The sequence below is a fragment of the Magnolia sinica genome, chromosome 2, assembly GCF_029962835.1.
Source record: "Magnolia sinica isolate HGM2019 chromosome 2, MsV1, whole genome shotgun sequence".
NCBI classification, from domain to species: Eukaryota; Viridiplantae; Streptophyta; class Magnoliopsida; order Magnoliales; family Magnoliaceae; genus Magnolia; species Magnolia sinica.
Window position 1 is genome coordinate 60,329,455 of NC_080574.1, and position 22,799 is coordinate 60,352,253.

Sequence of the window (22,799 nt, forward strand, 5' to 3'; positions counted from 1 at the left end):
TTCTAGCACCCTGACTTTCAAAAATTCAACAACACTAGGTCCCCACGGAAGCACCCAGTCCACTTCCTGACAACAATGGGCAACTAGTCCAATGTACCACAGTACTTTCAATGACTCTTCAGTACATCTCTTACAGGAATTGGTCTATGAGGTACACACCTAGAACCAATGTAAGAACTCTTCATGGCAAAAAATTTCATGACACAATAGAAGATCGACATCACCAACCTGGCAACCACTAGATAGCGGAACAACATTTCAGCACGGTAATTCCTTGACAGCTGGAAAAGACTCAGCCTATCATGTTGATACTTACCTAGTGAATTTGAATAAGTCAAGATTTTCTTGTTCAACGTGAGCAACAAAAATTAACCTATAACCTCTTTGTAGCTCCCATCGACACATTCAAGTAGTTAGCCACCAAGGTTTAAGTGGAGTAGTCATCAGCTCATGATGAACCTTTACCCACGAGGGAACGACCTAGGGAGGATCAAAACAGGCCTTCCTCTTCCAACATTGTCGACAAGAGCAAGAAGCTTGTCAAGGTCAACACCAATGAAGGGAGTAAAGAGGTCACGTGGTGACAAGGCGGAGTTGGTATCAAAGCATAACTTGGGGATAATTCAGGGCAACATCACATATCTACTTCGAGCTTAAGGCGATCAGGTCCCAAGTGCGTATCTTTCTGATTTGGTTCCCTAACGTCTGAGCCTTCGAGGGTTCTTAAGGCTGATGGACACCTTTATTCTTTACTGTAGACCATGCCACCTAGATGAGGTATATGAGGCACGCAAGGCGCTCGAAGTACCTAAGCGACCCGAGCGGCTCTCGCTCCACCACTTGAGGATCCCATTCCTCCACCCGAGGTTCTTATTCCACCTCCCGTAGTTCCCGTTCCCCCACCTGAGACTGCTGCACCTACAATCGAGGCCCCCATAGATCCTACGACTCCACCTGAGACCAGCGCAGTCCCTATCATACCAGTTGGTGCAGAGCAGTTGCAGTAGATGCTTCAGGTAGTGACAGCCGCCCTCCAGGTGCAGGGTAGGTGCCCCGGGGAGACCCCTGAGCAGACAGAGCAGGAGCGCATGAGCGCCTTGTTGAGAGGGTTCCTTCGGCTCGATCCCCCGTGATTCTAGGGAGAGCCTGATCCGAGGTGGCGCTCCCAAGTGGAGATGATATTTGAGACTATAAGGTGTACAACCCAGCAGTGGGCCCCTTTGGCTGTGTATTTGTTCAAGGGAGAGGCTGAGCACTGGTGGACCTCCATCACTCATGCTGTAGGAGCTAACTTCGTCTGGACATAGGAGGACCTCATTGACCTATTCGACCGACAGTACTTCCCCAACCACATTCGTTGGCGGCGAGCATAAGAGTTTGAGACCCTGGTATAGGGAGATATGTCTATGGCTTAGTACGCGGCTTGTTTTGTGGCGCTATCGAGGTTCGCCCCATACTTGGCTGACGACGAGGGGCGAAAGGCCCGCTATTTTGAGAACGACTTGTGTTACAGTCTCTGAGGCCACATTGTAGGGCACGAGCTCCCGACCTTCGAGGAGGTAGTATGGAGGGCTTAGATTTATGAGGCTAACTAGGCCGGTACGCAAAATGATCACAATCGAAGGAGAGACCAGAAGAGATAGTACCCCTCCGATGGCCCCCAACAGTAGTAGCGTTGACAGCGGCAGAGGCAAACAACCCACCGAGCACCAGTGGCACCTCTATCACCACCCCAGAGGCTGTTTATAGGGACGTGTTTTAGATGCGGTGGAGTAGGGTTCTGTATGCAGGAGTGCCCCCACCCTTAACAGCAGTAGCAGTAGTCAAGAGCACCTCAGCAGCATCCACAGCAGCAGTGACCGTGACCACCTCCACTGCAGAGGCCCCAGCCACAGCCGAGACAGTAGTATGGGTCGCCTCAGTGGCAGTAACACCCTCAAAGGGGACAAGCAACTCCCCAGCTGGCTCAGGCTAGATTTTATGTAGCTCAGCAGGACCTGCAGTCCTCTGAAGAAGTCGCTGAGGGTATTCTTCCTGTCTCTATATGCATTGCTCGAGTTCTATTTGATTCTGGTGCATCTCATTCTTTCATGTCCGAGGATTTCTGTCGTTTAACCGGATTATCGATAGAGTCTGCTCATGAGGGATTGACCGTATTGACGCCCTTGGGGAAGAACGCTGTGTTAGGCCAATGTTGTTTGTCTTGCCCCATCTTGGTCGAGGAGACCTTCTTGCCCGCTGATTTGTTCATGTTGGCGATGTCGGAGTTCGACGTCATCCTGGACATGGATTGGCTTGCCGAGTACCACACCATCTTAGACTGCTCCGCGAGGATGGTCACATTCTGTATACCTGGCTTGCTGCAGTTCCAGTTCATTGTCGAGCCCAGAGGAGAGTTATTGTCTTGTTTGATGTTAGGTGGAGTAGAGGAGCCTATGAAAGTGAGTGTTGATTAGTTGCCGATTGTTTGCGATTTCCCCAATGTATTCCAGGAGTTTCAGGATTGTCGTCATGCCAGCATATTGAGTTCCAGATTGATCTTGTGCGAGAGCTATAGTGGCAGTTGGACGAGTTGCATGAGTTGGGTCTTATTCGTCTGAGTAATTCATGTGAGGAGTGCCGGTACTATTCGTTATGAAGAAGGATGGCTCGTTGAGGCTCTGCATGGATTACCGTGAGCTCAACCGGGTCACGATCAAGAACAAGTATCCACTCTCAAGGATTAATGATTTATTTAATCAGTTGTAGGGTGCACAGTTCTTTTAATCAGTTACGAGATGGAAGAAGTGTCATTCCCACTAATTTCAAATACCTGTATTTTCAGAAGTTTAATGGAGACAGATTACCAAAAGAACATCTGATACACTTCATAACAACGATGGGAAATTTCTTCACAGTTCCTCAATGTTGTTTATGATTATTCAGGTCATCTCTGATAGAAAAAGCCTTCAGATGGTATTCAAATTTAGCTCCAGAGTCTATTCATACTTGGGAACAGATGCAAGATGCTTTTATAGTAAACATTTTTTCTTTCAACAGAGAAGTTAGTTTGACCGAATTGTCCTCCATCCACCAAGGGGAAGACGAATCAGTTGAAAATTCATAAATCGATGGAAAAACTTGGGGGCATCATGTTGATACCTTCCATGAGAATCAAAGCAAGTCAAGCTATGTTTAGGAGGTATAAGACCAGAAGTGGCATGCAACCTGATTAGTGTAGATATACTGACTTTTGGTGATCTTACTACTAAGGTTTATGCTCTTTAAAAGATGGTTAAAAAAGTGTTCGCTTTTTACATGAAGTCACTATCCAGAATTTTCATGAAACTTCAGTCAACGCTGCGAGCAAAGAAGAAAAGAAAGAAGACTATCATAATAAAGAAAGAAATAGTGATGAAGAAGATAGAAACGGTTCTTCTATCATTAAGACAGACGTCATGCACACCGAAATGCTGCCAAAATTGCTATTGGATTACTTTCCTTTCTTTTCATTATATCATCAAAATGTATTCTATTTTAGAATCAAGGGAAACATGAGAATGTAAGAGAACTTTAAAATCAATAAAAGTATCTAATGATGGTTGTTCTTCCAATTTCCTTTGTTAGTATTGAATGTAGATATCCCAACTGCTATACATTTGTTTCTTATTGAAACAAAATGGCGACTCCACTAGGGATAGAACCCAAAATTTTTGGTTAGAATATTTATGTTTAATACTAACCTTGGAATAGTCAGAAGAACGCTTGTCATCAATCAGGCCGTAATGGAGCCAAAATGGCAACTCTCAATGGGAACGCCCTCTCTTTCATCTCTAGAACATAGTACAATTCAATTTAATTGAAATTACCAATAATTTATTCTAGCGACCAGATATTGCTCAAGTATGATGGCCTTTCTTCCACTCACATAGTTGTCTATTTCACACCTAACAGATTCGTTGTGGATTATACCAGCAATACGCGATCATCGTCGAAGAAAATGTTAAAGAAAACTGAGTCAGCTATGGCTAAAAATAGGCGATGCCAGGTGATGTCTGGGATGGTCTCCGCTTCACCAACGGTGCAACAGGATGATGGAGAATGGATAGTGGTGACATCTAGAAGATAGAGAGTTCGATCTCCTATTACAAGAAGTACGGTCCCGCCAAGTATGATTAGAGGATCGATTATGTGAAATGTCGTAAGTAGCAACCTCGCCTTAGTCACACATTAGTGTTACTCAAGAATGATTGAAATACACATCACCTAAGAAGGTCTTCCAGCAGAGCCAAATAGAATGGTAAAGAGATCTTCCATAGAATCATTGCGAGTTCAGAAGACTAAAGGGAAAGCTATTGTTGCAATCGAACGTTCGCCCATGGTATTCCCTACAATGAGTTCAATGCGAACTCCTACATCAAGAATGCTGCTATTTGAATCAACTAATTCTTCGAGGGAATAGCGCACTAACTTCAAATCAAGCAGCGGTTCATCTTCTTCAAGGTCATCAATGATGCGACATTCACTTTATCCTCCAAGGTTAGAGCAATCGAAGAATAAATAAGCAAAAGTCCTTACGACAGACACGAATCAACCTAATCAGTTTTCACCGAAGGAGCACATGGCTGAAGAAGTCCATAATCCTCCGACAACAACTGTTGTGAACAATGTTGAATCTCAAGCAGATGGGTCACAACCAAGAATGGTTAGATTTCAAGGATCAACACCCGCCATTGCTCAAACTGTAACATTAAAAGAAGTCTGATAGATAGTTGCTGAAACTATTCGTCTAGAAAAAGAACAAGATCAGAAGATAAAGTTCCACTACCAAACAATGTATCCCTACGAGATGGAAGAAGTGTCATTTCCCACTAATTTCGAATACCCAGATTTTCAGAAGTTTAATGGAGACAAATTACCAAAAGAACATCTGATACACTTCATAACAATGATGGAAAATTTTTTTGTAGTTCCTCAATATTGTTTACGATTATTCAGATCATCTCTGACAGAAAAAAGCCTTCAGATGGTATTTAACTTTGGCTCCGGAGTCTATTCGTACTTGGGAACAGATGCAAGATGCTTTTATAGCAAACTTTTTTCTTTCAACAGAGAAGTTAGTTTGACCAAATTGTCCTCCATCCGCCAAGGGGAAGATGAATCAATTGAAGAATTCATCAATCGATGGAAAGACTTGGGGGCTTCATGTTGATACCTTCCGTGAGAATCAAAGCAAGTCAAGCTATGTTTAGGAGGTATAATACCAGAAGTGGCATGTAACTTGATTAGTGCAGATATAGTGACTTTTCGTGATCTTACTACAAAGGTTCATGCTCTTGAAAAGATGGTTGAAAAAGTGTTCGCTTTTTAGTTGAAGTCACCAAACTAGAATTTTCATGAAACTTCAGCCAACGCCGCGAGCAAAGAAGAAAAGAAAGAAGACTATCATAATAAAGAAAGAAATAGTGATGAAGAAGATAGAAACGGTTATGCGATCAAGATGATATATAGAAGGTCTAAACAGTATAAAGACCACATGAAGTATGCATTCGTGAGGAAAGATGTACTTCCTATGATGAATCGATTGTTGGCTAGTATTGAGTTACATCGGCTAAGGCGTCCTAAAGAAATTGGGAAGATAAGAGGAAAATATTATTGTCAATATCATCGTATATTCAGACATCAGGCTGAGAGTTGTCATGCCTTTAACAATAAGCTCCAAAATATGATTGACATGAGTGAAATCATTATGGAAGAATATGATAGAAAGAGGAGAATGTCAAATTAATATAACTGCCATTCAAGGCATTGATAATCCTTTAAGAAAGGAGGCAAGATCCTTGCATTGGCATGGTCCATCATGCTTACGCAGTAAAAGGAAAGAAGAATAGTTGTGTAACAACATAATAAGACTTCTGAACTATTGCCAAGGATTATATCCGGACTATCGCCTATTATCTATAAGAATAACCAGGCTTCTATACTTCTGAACTGTTGCCAAGGATTATTCTTGGATTTATGAACATTTATTATATTCCAATAACTCATGAGTATAATATACAATACTAAAGATGACCTTATAGGCCTATTAAATGATTCATCACACAGTCATGAAGGTCATATCCTATTCATTAATTTATGCAGTCGGGGTCATGATGCTAGTCAGGATGGATAAATATGAAATATCTCTCCTTCAAGAAAGATGCCATGATAAGAACGTTGAAAAGGCCCGTTGGGGATTATTCACAAGGACTAGGGCCAAGCTTAATCCTAAATGGGACAATCAATATATTATCACTGAGGCTTATATCAGCAGGGCCTATCGGGTCATGAATCAAAATGAACAGGACATCAAAATGCCTGTAAATATTCATCTTATTAAAAGATATTATCCTTGAAAGGTGAAAATGTTTTTCTTGAAAAGATTATCAAAGAAAATCTCACCCAATCAAAAGGGGGCAGAATAGGCACAATTATACATTGACCATAATAAGTGCAACACCTTCAAAAGCCTTATAAGGTGACAAGTCATATAGCTTCTATGTATTATCTTGAGCAAGGGACAATTATAAAGTAACAAATATGCGAGCATATTATTTCTGAAGGAGGTCATCTGTGGCCTTGGCGGACAATAATCGACAACAAGATGATATTCAGATAAGTGAAACCAGAATATCGTCATTATAGCTGGTAATCGACCGACGAAGTCATTCTTATTATCATCGATTATCACTGAATTGATATCATCGCCATATTAATATCATCGCCGCATTAATGATATTGCCAGTTATTCATAATTGTTGACCACACTGAATTGAATTAATTATATTACTGATTCATTATGTAAGGCAGTGGCAAAAGCCCACGAAGGCCAACCACACATGAGACCTTTATCTCCAAAATACCCATTTCTCTAACTCCTTATGAGCTTAAACTATGCTTGCTCTCATGAGCCCAGTGTCATGCCCTTAACTCGGAAACCGGCCTCACAAAATTTTCGATCGCCAAATCCAGCACCGACAGCCTCCATAGTACCCCATTCTCGGCTCCCGGCAGCTATATACTAGATTCCGATCTTGAGATCCTACAAGGAGGACTTTTAGTAAGATTTTTTTTCTTTTTGTAAAGAAGGGAAGCATAACCATAAGCATAACCCAAACACAAACAATAACATCACCACATATCCACTATAATAAAAAAAACTTCAAAGTACAATACATAAAGGGGAAATACAACATAGATATCAAAACTCTAAAAGCTCAACTGCACACTCCTGCCTCAGTGTTGCTACGTCCTAGAGTCACCTGCACGCAATAGTCATGCATAAGTTTATAGAAAGCTTAGAGGGTGGTATACGTGTGTACGAGGCATGTGCTAAACATATAAATATCAGAGTAATGCAAAAAATGCTAGCAAGTCCATGAATGCTGTCAGCCATACCAAGGTTATGCAATGCAAGGCATGAATGCTGTCAGCCATACCAAGGCTATGCGATGCAAAGCATGAATACTGTCAGTCGTACCAAGGCTATGCAATGCAAGGCCTGCATAACCAATGCCATATGCAAGGTGCAACACAAGCACACAAGTCCTCAACTAGATTCACATAACAGTACAGTTCCTCTTTGGGAGATCACCGGGGTCTAGTGCACTCCACAATGACTACCCCTCCCCCAGGCGCACAGCCAAGTGAGTGTAAGAGACCTCAATACCTACCTGACTAGTACTCAGCCAATATCTACCCGGAACGTCAATAACGGACCAATTACTTGAACTGGTCAAACTCAACCTAGCAGTACCCCCTTCACCCGGGCGGGTAAGGTCGCACCCCCTTCCAACCAACCCCAACACAGTGGGAGACATAGCCTACCGGTATTTGGCATACAGGCGCTCATGTATCCAGTCAGTCTTGACGTTGGAGCATCCTCCTAGTACCATAAGGATTTAGGGACTTTCACCCAGGGACATATATGACACCCCAATGCTAGAACCAAATATTTTCGGTATCCAATCCTGCCATCGACGGTATGCCTGTGGAGGCCACAACCCTGATGTCGCTAGGGTGTACAGTGATCGTATCACACAAATGCAAGATACATGAGTCATACTATCCAGTCATGCATCAATCCTATGCGTACAGCACGCTCATGTGGGGCAACTCCATCTCTCAAGTAGTCCCAAAAACAACCAGCCCAATGACATATGTTATAATCAATCACTCCTCATATCAAGCATGCAAATGATATGTATGGGCATGTATCATGATGCTCTAATTGGTATATCCAACGGTGATGTTGTACTCTCCTATAATCAATAGATGGCCTAAATGACATACTTATATCAAGGAAGGGCCTCATGGGTAAGTCTAATTTATGAAACTAGGGAAGTTAAGAGGATGGGCCTAAGTACAAAGAGTGGGTTTCCTTACCCTCTCCATCACGTAGTAAACTGGGCTTCCTATGGGGCCCAATAAGCACAAGATGGGCTTTATGGCTTGGACAAATCTACAAGACACGATGGAAGCACCATCAATAATGGGGGCCCAACGGTTTGGGTTAACCCACTAAGAGAAGATGAGAATGGGCGTAACAATGGGCCCTGGGGAGGTTTACAACGTGGACATTTAACCACCATTACCTCATAGTGTAACGCCCTGACTTTTCAGGACCTGAGTACACGACCCGTTTCCCAAAAACCCGAGTGTTAACCTTAAAGGATGGCCAAATTCGAGTGTATATTTTTTTTAACTATTAGAGTAAGCAAATGAGTGTAGAATGGACAAATCAACATAAAGGAAGATTTTTATTTATATTGAAAATATACAAGAGGTTACCCATAATGACTTAAACAAACCAATGTCCCAACTTACAATTACAAAGTGAAATGATATTACATGTAAACAAAACAAATTGTAACAAATCTGGAACTGTAAAACCATGTAACAACTCTTGGCAATACAATTATGCATCTTCAACAGTAGTACTTTGCTCCTCATCAGTTTGAACATGAAAATCAATTAAGCCACTTATGCGACCTGTATGGTTGTATATTTAATGGATAAGTGGTCAACTCAGTGTGAATTCCCCTCAAGATTACACACCACCGCATTAGGTAAGAAATAGTATAAAACATCCAGGCAGCCAAAATACAGTAAATGTAGTCTTATTATATGCATGGATGTGTGAATGCAATCATTGTCCTGGAAAAAACATCCAGACAGACATTGGCTCGTCACCCATGAAATCATTGTCCCATGTAAAACATCCAGACAGACATTCGGCTCGTCGCCCATGCAATCATTGTCTCGGGTAAAACATCCAGACGGACAATGGGCTCGTCACCCATGCAATCATCGACCCAGGAAAAATATCCAGACGGTCTATGCCCTGGGAAAAACATCCAGTCAGGCAAATACGTACATCACGTACGATAGCAATAGATGCTGGTCTGTGCCATATATGAATCATTAACCAACTCATTATTAGTCCAATTACAACCAGCTAATTTAAATAAGCTCAAAGGTCACTATGGGGGCTAGTTGCCAGCATAGGCCGACAGCTCGGGCATAGGTCTCATACAATTATCCCCATCTCATGAGACTATCATCTTAGGATTTTTAATGGAAACCCATCGACTAGTGGCCAATCATATTACAATATATGGGGCTTACCATCGCATGGTTGCATAGTATAAAACATCAAACCCATATAGAAAAAATACTAGAACAAAGCCACATAGGGCAATATCAAAACAAACCACATAAGGCAATTATCAAAATAGGTCACATAGGGCGAGTATCAAAACCATGCAATAAAAGGTCATCCTTGAAAACCATTGGACACAACAACCTTGGATGGAAGGCCCACATCAATGGTTAATTCAAACCACTAAGTCGAAGGTCCATTGCGATCACAACCAACCGGGTTACATCCCAAGCATGGGTGTACATTTATAGGTGGGGGTTTCCTACTGATGTACCAGTTCAAGTTACACAAACAATCCACAAGTAATTCATAAGCATGAGAAAATGTGCAGGATGGATATCAGGCATGTAATCTAAGAGTTCAATTCCAACACTTAGCACATGTGACTATAAGATAAAGATATCAATTATAAACTAAAATGTAAATAAAACTATCCCTTAAACTAATGGGAAAATAGAAAGCTCAAGGGGAAGAAATCATCACCTCATGGTTTGAATCACCTACCAGTGTTGTAAGTGAATGCGTGTTTCCTTAGAATTAAACCCTATCATAAATTGTAAAGTTATACAGTTAGATCCAGGATTTATACAACCTAGGGTTTGGATTATTTTTATTTTAGGGTTTTAATATAGAATTTGGATTTCATCTCAAGGTTTAGTCCTAGCTTAGATTTTAGGGTTTGAACCCTAAATTATTATTAACATTACTATTATTATTATTGTACAATGGACCAAATAATATTCATAATATGGGTATTAATCCATCAGTATTAAAAATGATAGCTCATACGTTCGTATTTAGATGTACTAACATCTTCTAATATCCTTTAAATGACTAATAAACCCTTAAATAATACAAGTAATTATAGAATATTTTCTAATGATAATAATAATAATGATAGCTACCCATAATGGATTTAGTCACAATAATAAATACTATGGTCTACTATTGAGAATAATGTTTAAGAGAGTTAAATAAAATTCTACTATGTAATAACTAAAATTTATTTATGATAACTAGGTTGGGCACAATTAATTTACCAATGGCTAACTGTATCTATTGTTGTTAATGCCCATAAAATAGTGGTAAAAATGGTAATACATAGTGTGACCTATTATCAATGGTAACATTTAGGAATAAATACTAATTTTTAACATCCAACAGTTGTAGTTTTATAGTAACTAGTACTAGCACAAATAACCTTTTAGCAGCTAATCGCATTTAATAACCACAATAGTTATAATAACATCAATGATAATAGTGAATCAACAATTTGCATTGGGAGAGAAAACTGACCCACATAAGTTGACTCAGCTTCCACCTACTCTCTCCTTTCCCTTCTTCTTTTCTCCTCTCTCAAGACCCCACTTCTAGTTAGACCTAGGCTAGGACCATGTCTAACTCAACCCAACTAACTCGGCAATGAGTCAGCCAACATCTCAGCCTAAAACTCTCTTTCCCTACCTTATCTTCTCCTTCTTCCATCTTTTCTCCTCTCCTTTATTCCCTTCCTTTCTAATTCTTCTTATTATTATTTTTTTAAATTTGTAGAGAGGCTGGAAGCGCTCGGCAGCGGCTCGACTGGGCTCTAAACTCGGCCTAACTCAAGCTCACAACTTAGTAGAGAGTCAAGCTCAGTCCGGTTCGAGTTGACTCAGCAACGCACCCATTCTTCCACCATTTTCTTCTTCTCTTTCTTTCCTCCTTTTACATTTCTGAAAAGTCTGGATGTGGCTGGACTCGTTGCAGGGGCGGCCCAACTTAGTGCATCTCGTCAGCTTGCTGGAGCAAGTCACCAGCAAACGTCCCTTACTCAGTAGTGAGTTGGTGCAGCACGAATCCACACCTTCTCCCTCACTTTCTTCTTTGTTGAAAACTCGGCATGGCCCGAGTCGGTAGCAGTCCATAGCATTTGAGCTTGACTTTGATGTGGCCCAGACCCAACAGACTTGGATCTGACTAGGTCCTAGCTCGAACGGGAGTGTGGCAGTTGCATTCACCCACACTTTATCTGTTTCCTCTTCTTTTCCTCTCTTTTCTCTTTCTCCTATCATTAGGGAAACCTCCAGGAAATGGGAGTCCAAAAACATCTCGACTGGACAAGGTTTGACTCAGTTCGACATGATGAAGAAGACAGTCGGCTTTAATGGTGGATTTCCTCCCGCAGCTTCTTCCTTCGATCTGACGGCATGGGGTGGTTCGCATGGACTCTTAGAAGCTTATGGACAAGCTCTTTCGAAGCTTTAGGAGAGTTTGGGTGTGGGTTCTAATAAAGAAGGGAAACGGCTATTTTCTAGGGTTTTTTGTAAGAAAGGGAGAGAAACCTAGCTACAGTCCGATTCATCCCTCCCTTTTAGCAGATCCAACGCTCCTAGGACCATTAGATGAGGATGGAAGGCCAGGATCAGATTTCGCTACCCGATTTTTTGGAAAACAGTCGGTGGAAGGGCTGTTTTGGTGTCGATTTTCCACAGAAAAACCTACATCACGTGAATGGTTAATGGGTGGTTGAGATTTCTCCATTTGGGACGGTCGAGATGAGCCCTTTCTGGCTCACGCGGATCGCCAAGCTGGCACACGGAAAACATTTTTTTTTTAGAAACAAGTGTTTGTAGGGTCTGGTTGTGTCAAGAACCATGCACATGCACATGTGCTTCCAGGCGTGAGACTAGGTCGGGTTTGGTCAGTGGGACCGTCCGCACCAGATGGACTCAGATCATGGGCGTGGGCCCTGGTTTGTGGGCCACACCCGAAAACACGGACATCGTCCATCCGCTGTCTAAAACCGAGGATGAGAGAGAGAATCTCTCTCTCTATAGAAAACACGGGTCAAGCCGTGTTGACCGATCTCCGAGGACCCGTGCACAGCGAGTGCACGTCCCCCCTGTGCACTCACACCTCGAGGTGGGGTCCACCATGATGTTTGTGAGAAATCCACACCGTCTATTTATCTTGGAGGTCCCAAGCAGGGTCCATGATCAGAGATCAGGCTGATGAAGTGCCCAGGCGGGGCCCACAACTTAATTTGGGTCCTGATTATGGATTTCCCACTGATCTGTTGATCAGATCAGTCCGAATTCAAATATAAGCGGTTAAAAGGGTTCAAGGGTCCATTTAAGGCTTTCATCATGCATTATTAACTAATATTAATGTTAATATGGATTTACTTGTAATTAAAATAATCAAAAACTCATACATATATATATATAATTTCTAATATTAACATGCTATTAATCACATATTTATTAATATATAAGTCCCAATATACAATATCATATTACACATAAGTATGGATTGAAAATTGTATAATATCTCTTTTAAAATCACATTGTTAAATAATATACCATCTTATTAAAATATCTCATAATTTTTGTATAAAATATTTAATACTACGTTGATATTTATAATTCAATTATACATCGTAAAATTACTATTCATTATCATCATGATTACTATTATTTTTATTATCTTCTTTTTAAGGCCAAATCTTTTCTTATTTTATTTTATTTCGTATCAATGGCATCTGTTAAGTCTATAAGTTCTTACTAGGCCTTGGTCCCAAATTCAAGGTGAATTACATGCATTAGTGGACCACACAGATTAATTTCTATTATAGTCTCTTAATGCTAAGCTATGATTTTCTAAAAACAAATATTAAATTGATTTTAATTTGCTCTATGGACGGATAACCTCTAACTTAACCTAGAGTGGCTTTAGGGATCACAAACTAGTATAGGTGCATTTGAATAGTCGTCTTCACATGATTCTTAAGCCATTAAACTCGTAGGCTGTAGTCCACCTCTCCATCCAATCATTTGATTAAGTAATCTTAAGCAAATGCGCATCTTTGTGTTGTACATCGGTATCAATGATCCTCGGATCTTAACGGGTGTTTAGGCATGATACGGGGATTGAATACGGACTAGGATAGCCTGTTTGCATTTAAGAATGATGGGCCTTACAAAGGTAACCCTGGTGGTTGGTTAGATCTATGTACCAAGGGAATTAAAATCGTAAGAATAGGTCTTTCTCATGATGTGACAGTCCATCTTGAAGGATAATAGATGGATATGTAACGCCCTGAAATTCGGGGGTCGAGTATAACTCAGCTCCCGAGTTCCAAAACATCACTTATGCAACATAATTAATGATGGATGTATGTTGTCTGTATTAGTGCATAAAACATGGAATAGATTAAGCCAAATAGCAAATATAATTCACGGATAAGTGAAGAAAGCAAGTGGAAGACTTATAGAAATATATGTGTACAAGTGCAAATCCCTGAAGTACATACACAAACCAGGTCGTGGTGAAAGTGTTACTATCAAAATTACAAGTATCAAAATTACATCATTTAATTTCCAAAAATAATCCCAGAAACCCGCGCATCAGAGCAAGGCTCGCTAGAACCCGTCTGAAAACTGCATATAAGAGAAAGCAGCCTCATCATCATCCATCTCCCGCTCTGCCTCAGAAGTCGCATCCACATCTGCAACATCAAAACCTAAGACAGAGTCTGGTGGGTGTTTAACACCGCCCCAGAACGTGGGAGTGAGTGATCAACTCAGTGGAACAATAAGGCACTGGTTAACATGTTATCAGTTCAATCAAGCAGTAATGATAAAGCAGAACATTAAACAAGTCCTAAGTACTCTTGTAAATGCAAGGATGTATGCAGAATGATGCGTGCCCTCACGCGTACACCCTCAGAGTCTTCATCTTACGTTACGCATGACACCACCTCAAAGTGTGCCACATCTACAAAGCATATGCAAATGCGGTGCATGGATATGATTACCAAGTTTTTATCAGTCCCTTTCATACAGCAGGATTGGGAAGCTAAGATACCTTCCTCATATCACCATCTAAACAGTGATCCATTCTAGGGTCGCCAGTCCTAGATATCTCATACAATCATATGTTTTGAGGTTGTTGCAAAGGGCTTATCACCAATCAATGCAGCCTATCATACCATTGTTACTACACTAAGGCTCGTGACCTCAATGCGGTATCCAGGTATGCTCGAGGTCACTACAAAGGGCTTGTCACCAATCAATGTAGGCTGACAGCACGAATATAGTGTCCCATACCACCATAATCAGCTCATGAGTTTAGTTGCTCACTGGTCACTACGGGGAGGCTCGTCACCCCAGCGTAGGCTGACAGCTCGACCACGGTGTCCCATACCACCATGTCCGGCTCATGAGTCTTAGCGGATCAAGGTACCATAGTTAATAGGATTTCATCGGTAAGTTCGGTACCCTAGATTCAAGCAGTAGCGTCCATACATGGTGAACATACATCGGACAATCAGGTTACTTGACGAACTCGACTAGCACGAGCGCACGTTGGGTTGAACGACATAGAGTGCGCAAACACTCCGCGTGGCCAAACCACTGCCGACAACTCTAATACGACTCGGGTTCGTCTAATACGTCCTACATGGCGAAAGCAACCTCAGCCATGATCTTAAAGTCGATTACCGATTTCCTGGACTAATGCATAGTCCCACACACATTACACTACAACAGATATTCATAACTAGAATTTAGAATATTAATGGAACAACTACTCAAATCATGTAGTACATGAGCATTTAAAGAATACCAACTTAACATAAATGTAAGCATAAGTAATGCTTGAATTTAAACAACAAAGAATGTAACTAGCAAGAAGGAAATCATACACACTAGTGGGAGAGTTGAGAATCGCTTCTCAATGCCCATACTAGGTTCAAATATCACACTTTAAATCATTCAGACATTTCTACAAACACTTAGAATACATAAAACAACCTACATAACGTATGTTGAAATACACACATTTGGACAATTCCTTTTACCAAGGAGTTGTCACGCATATATCCAGTATACATACATGACAAATAATCATGGTAAACACAAGTGCATATTTTATACGTATACGATACTTTATACATACACATAGAATACACAAATCTCAATACAACACATGCATATCAGGAACACAAATTAAACACAACATTTGGCATGTGAAATATCATCCATAACAAGAATAAATCATTAACTGGGATTGAAAGCCTTGAAAACCATAACCTATACACTTAAAGTCCGCGCCTTAAGCCAGAAAAGAACACCGAATTGATTTCAGACGAGTTGTCTTCATCAATGGCGACAGAATAACCTAAGACAAGAATAAAAATGAGATACAACAACACTAAGACTAATGTAAGCTCTAACACAGATTAGGGTTAGGTTAACTTACCCAAAGATGAACTCAAAATCGTCAGAATAACGATTCAAAGTGAAGGTTCAAGGATGTAGAAGAACAGGAAAGAATCCAAGATGATTCACCAACTTCTTTCTCACTTTCTCTCTCCTTTCCACTCTCTTTCTTAGGTAGGGTTAGAGAAAATTCGTATGGAAAGGAGAGCTAGGGTTTCAAGGACTATAAATAGGCCTAATATTGATGAAAATAACCCCAGGGCTAAGGTATACTTAGGGTATAACCAAAACCTGCCTCTCGCGATCCAACGAAGCACTTCTGGTGGGCCAAATACCACGAAAGGTCGGACTTAAGCTCACTGACCATGGATCTAGGTCAAGCTGAGTTTTCGTACAGACCGGCTCTTCAGATCAGCCATCGCGGACCACACTCAATTCAATGGTCACTGAATCTTGATCAGGTCCACAAGCACAAGGACATGCCTAGGCCACCTTTCCTGATCAGAGGGTGAAATTGGGTCAAAATCCAACGGTCAGATTGCTTAAAATTGTCACACATGCGACACAACTCAAATTTCATAAAAGCTTAATAAATTTCCAACCGTTCACACACTCTTCACTCCAGACTCAAACAAATCGACCCAGAACATCACATGGACTTGATTTTCGAGGTGATGGTCAAGCCCAACATAGTGACCACAACAGCCTAAGATCATCGCTATCGGACTTTCGACGCGCAGTCTAGGTCCGATCCAGAACTTCCAAAAATTCCCAAGAACAACTAGATTTAGCAATGGATCCCAGATTTCAGAGTAACATAGCGCTAACTAATCTACAAGTTTAGAGTCATGCAGATCCAATTTAAAGTGATTGATGCAGATTTCACAAGCAATCGCGTATAGCGCTAATTACCCCAAAAACAACTACTAAGGAAAGATTAGCACAAAATTTCCAAGGTCATTACAATCTACCCCCCTTAAAGAAAATTTCGTCCTCGAAATTCATACCTTCTCATATACCTCAAGGATCAGAGGGTAGCTTTTTCTGACCTTAGCTTTCGATTCCCAAGTAGCCTCTTCCTCACTATGATGCGTCCAATGTACCTTCACAAGAGGGATAACCTTGTTACGCAATACCTGCTCCTTCCTGTCGAGAATACGCGTCGGTCGTAGTACATAAGTGGCATCCTCACTCAACTGCACTTACTCCCAACTGATAATATGCGAAGGATCAGGAACGTACTTCTTCAGCATAGAAACATGAAATACGTTATGCATGCCTGCACGAGATGTGGGCAAAGCAAGGCGGTATGCTACTGCTCCCACTCGATCCAGAACTTGAAATGGACCAATAAATTTCGGCTTCAGCTTCCCCTTCTTACCGAACCGCAGAACTACCTTCATAGGAGAGACCTTCAGAAAAACATGGTCTCCAACCTCAAACTCAAGCGGTCGACGGCTCATATCAGCATAACTCTTCTGCCTACTCTGGGCTGTTAGAAGTCGACGTCGAATGACGTCAACTTTCTCTGAAGTCACCTGCACCAATTCAGGGCCAAGCAAACTATGCTCACCAATTTCTGCCCAACAATGTGGTGCTCTGCACGGGCGACCATACAACGCCTCATAGGGAGCCATGCCGATACTCGCCTGTAAACTATTATTATACGCAAACTCTGCATACTGAAGACAATCATTCCAACTGTCCTTGAAATCCAAAACACAAGCTCGTAACATATCTTCTAGGACCTGATTCACGCGCTCCGTCTGCCCATCTGTTTGCGGATGAAACGAGGTGCTGAACTTTAGTTTCACACGCATCGCTTCCTGAATACGAGTCCAGAAGATAGATGTGAAACGCGTGTCTCTATCAGACATAATCTCCAGGGGAACTCCATGCAGACGTACTATCTCCTTGATATACAACCTAGCCAACTCGTCTGCAGAGTTAGTGACTCTGATCGGTAAGAAATGCGCCGACTTCGTTAATCGGTCGACGATCACCCAAATAGAGTCATATCCCTTCCTTGTTCTCGGCAACCCAAAAATAAAATCCATAGAGATGAAATCCCACTTCCATTCAGCTATGGACATGAGCTGCAGCAACCCAGGAGGTCGACGATGCTCTGCCTTGACCTGCTGGCACGTGAGACAACGAGAAACAAACTCAGCAATCTGGACCTTCATATTATCCCACCAATAAGATCTCCTCATATCCTGATACATCTTCGTGCTACCTGGATGCATCGCAAGTTTAGAACTATGGGCTAACTCGAGAACCTCCCATCTCAAGTCAGGGATGTCAGGAACACATAACCGGCCACGAAAACGTAGGCCCCCATCAGAACTAACACTCCAGTCAGAGTTCTCATCTATACCAACCCGCTTCCTCATCTTCACCAAAAGCTCATCATCTACCTGAGCTGTAACGATCTTCTCGTCGATAAGAGGCTGTACACGAATGTGTGCGATAACCTCATACGGCTCAACCACCGTAAGCTTCTGCTCAAAATCTTGCACGAACTCCAACATATCCCACTATGCTATCATCAGCGGAGCCGCAAACTCAATAGCCTTCTTGCGACTCAACGCATCTGCCACAAGGTTCGCCTTGCCCGGATGGTAAGAAACGTCGAACTTAAAGTCCTTCAACGTTTCCATCCATCGGCGCTGCCTCATATTCAAATCACGCTGTGTAAAGATATACTTAAGGCTCTTGTGGTCACAAAAGAGCTCGAACTCCTCACCATAGAGGTAATGTCTCCAAAGCTTTAATGCGAATATGACAGCTGCTAACTCCAGGTCGTGCGTAGGGTAATTCTCTTCATGTTTCCTCAACTGACGCGAAGCATAAGCAATCACCCTGTCCTTCTGCATAAGGACACAACCCAGGCCAACGCGAGAGGCATCAGCATATATAATATACTTAACCCCTTGCTCTGGCAATACTAGCACAGGGGCAGACGTTAACTTATCCTTCAGCTCCTGAAAAGCAAACTCCGCCTGCTCATTCCAAGCAAACTTCAAATCCTTCTGTGTCAACTGCGACAACGATCTGGCAATCTGCGAGAAGTCCTGAATAAAGCGTCGATAATAGCCTGCAAGACCCAGAAAACTCCTTACCTCAGTAACTGAACCAGGCTGCTTCCAGTCCTGCACTGCAGCTACCTTGGTAAGATCGACAGTTATCCCTTCCTTGGACACCACATGTCCCAGGAACTTGACTTCCTCTTTCCAGAAATCACACTTCTTGAACTGCACAAAAAGCTGATTCTTCCTAAGAGTATCCAAAACCGCTCTTAAGTGCTCCTCGTGTTCTTCCCGGCTCGCCGAATATATCAAGATGTCATCGATAAAAATAATGACGAATCGGAACAAGAATGGCCGAAACACCCTGTTCATCAGATCCATGAACACGGCCGGTGCATTCGTAAGACCAAATGACATCACAAGGAACTCATAATGACCGAAGCTAGTCCTGAAAGCGGTCTTCTGCACGTCCCCATCCTTAATGCGCAACTGATGATACCCTGACTACAGATCAACCTTCGAAAAGTACCGTGCCCCCTTCAATTGATCAAACAGATCATCAATCCTGGGCAAAGGGTACTTATTCTTCACAGTTACCAAATTCAGCCTGCGATAATCAATACATAATCGCAAAGAACCATCCTTCTTCTTCACAAACAAGACAGGTGCTCCCCAAGGAGACACACTAGGCCGAATAAAACCCAAATCCAGTAAACCATCTATCTGCTTCCTCAACTCCTCCATTTCACTCGGAGGCATACGATAGGTGGGTAAAGAAATGGGCGCCGCACCAGGCATGAGGTCGATAACAAAATCAATCTCACGCTGAGGAGGTAATCTAGGAATCGACTCAAATACATCTTCAAACTCCCAAACTACCGGCGTACTAACTAATGCCGATTCAGCCATACTCTCCAACAGAGAAGAATAAAAATCAATACGAAAAGGGTAACTTACCTAAATTGGGAAAGTAACTGTCTCGCCCTCAGGTCCATGGATCGTCACTGATCTAGCTTCACAATCAATCTCAGCTCGCATCCTTGTGAGCCAATCCATACCCATAATAACATCGTAATGATACAGGGGTGCGACTAAGAAATCAACCCGGATCGATCCACTTCCAAGATCGACCAAACAATCCATACAATGCTTGCCCAAAGCAGAGGAAATCCCCGTAGCGGTAGTAAGCATCATTCCTTGCATAGGAACAGACCTCAAACCCAAACGCCTAACTGTCGCATAAGATATAAGAGAAGTAGTGGACCCTGTATCCACCAACATAGAAACGAGAATACCTTCAATGTGCGCTGTCACCTCGAAGGATCTCGGCACCAAGTCAGACATAGGCGCTTCAGCTGAAAGCGCATGAACTCGAGCCTGCTACTGATGATTCGGCGGAGGAACCATGGGCCGTTGAGGTGGCCTGAAGCTAGAAACTGCAGGTCTGAAGGATGGATGAGCTAGCGCTAATCGAAGAGGTGGAGGAGAAATAACCTGAGGCATCGGACGACTAACCCTCTACGGTGGAGTAAATCCACTAGCTCGCATATAAGAGAAGCAAAAACGGTCCAAATGCCCTATCTTCCCACAATATGAACAATGACGATCAGCTCTCATCTGCTGAGCAGGCGGCGCTGAACGCCGAGGAGGAGAATCTGCTCGTGGCCTTTTGCTGAGAAAAAGGGCATCCTGAAAGTCCAGTCGCGGCCTAAGAACCATCGGTGCTCGCATGCGGGACGACCTATCCCCGTCCTGCTCTGCTCGCAAGGACATGCTCACCAACTCCGCATAAGAAGAAATGCTAGCACAGCAAATCTTCGATCGGATCTCAGGTCTCAATCCCTCAGAGAAACGCCGCATCCGCATCGGCTGATCGCCCAAGATCAAAGGAACATACCGACCCAGCTTAGTAAACCAGTTCTCATACTCCGTCACCGACAACCTTCCCTGGCGGAGGCGAAGGAACTCACTCTCCTTCTCATGTCGGTACGTAACCGGGAAATACTTCTCATGGAAGCGTGCCTCAAACGCCTGCCACGACCACACAAAACCTTCCTCGACAGTGCGAAGAACACTGTCCCACCACAGACTGGCCTCCTTCTCAAACATGAAGGAAGCAAGCTCAACCTGCTCGACCTCTGAACAATGCAGTGGTCTCAGCATCTTAGAGATGCGGTCGATCCAATACTCGGCCTCCTCGGGTCTATGAGAACCCGTAAATGTAGGAGGTCGCAAGCGTTGGAATTGCTCAAAAGTGTCGCTGGCACTGGCGCTCCCAGATGGAGGCATAGGTGAAGCAGGTGGAGTCGCCCCCACTGACTGAGCAAAGATGCCAGCCATGGAAGAGAGGAACTCCTGCTGCTGCTACTGCTGCTACTGGTGGTGCTGCTGCTGCTAAATCTGCTGTTGCTGCATCAATAGCATCATCTGCTCAAATCTATCAGTAGGCGAAGCAGACGAAGGTGCACGGCTCGGCTCAGGAACCGAGGGCGTGACTGGAGGAGCCATAGGTGTCGGCCCAACACCGGCATGAGACGGGCCTGCCTGTGGATCCGTCTGGCTATCCCTCAAGGGAGGAACCCCAGCAAGCGACTCAACCAAAGAGAGATGGGCCGAAGTCTTCGAACCCTTAAGAGGCATCCCTACATTCAACAGAAGATGCGACCTGTTAGATTCTACGTCTACATAATCATCCACACAGCATTCACAGTACAACTCCAATGATAGCAACATGCATTCCATTAAACAAAATCGTCGCAATACAAGTAGTGCAGCATTACATGAATCACGGCTAGGAAAGCATGAGAACAACAACATCTAACACTTCAAATAACCACAAACAACTACAAATAACTCCAACTATAAATCCAACAACGGCTACACATAGAAAGAAACAACAAACAAAGTAAGGACGGCCACGACGATAGCTACTCATCGGAATCAGGAGATGGAGGCGGGGCACCCTTATCCTGTAAGCAACATAGGATAGACTTCAGACTTCGAGTCACCTTCTTAAACTTATGCTTAACAAGGCCTCGAAGATCAACAATATCCTAGTGTAAAACAGTCTGCCCTTCTTCAAGCCGTGTAAGATGGGCATCTCTGGCAGTCTGCTCTGCGCTCTGCTCTGGCGTCACAGGAGGAGAGCTATCACTCGGATCCTATGCCTCAACCTCTTCCTCGTCCTGCTCTGTTTTTTCCTCAATCTCAGCACCACCTTCAGCATAACTCTCTTCATCATCGCTCTCTGACTCAGCCTCACTCTCTAAGGCATGCCGACCAGAACCGATCTCCATCTGCTTAAGAGTCCTCGATTAATATGACGAATAGGAACTGGCTTCTCTGCTTCAAGCCTATAGCCAAACTCATGTGCAAGCTTGCAAATGAGGCGGCCAAATGGAAGCGACTCGGTCCTCCTAGACGAACGAGCGATGAGAATAATCTGGCACAGGATGTACGTTGGCACACACAACTTCGCTTCTTGCCCCACCTGATACAGGAAATCTACCATCAGGCGCATACACTCGCTGCGATTGCTCTACCTTGGGTATACATTGAACGTACATATGTGGTGAAGCAAACGGAAGTCGTCCGTCATGTTGGTAGCCAGAAGACTCCTATTAGGCTGCCATTCGACCAGATGACCACACATGGATCAGGTGCGACGATCCCTCTCACACATACTGTTCAAATTCTTCTCGCTGGCATGCACCTCACCAAGTGGCACATTCAGGAGTCGGTATATTAAAACAACATTGACAATAGCTTCCCGACCACTACCACAAGGAATCTTGAACTACAGAGGCTCCAGCGAAGGATCACGAATATTGGCATAAAAAGTTCGAACAGTACTAGCATTCGCGTGATACTCACCTTTAAACAAGG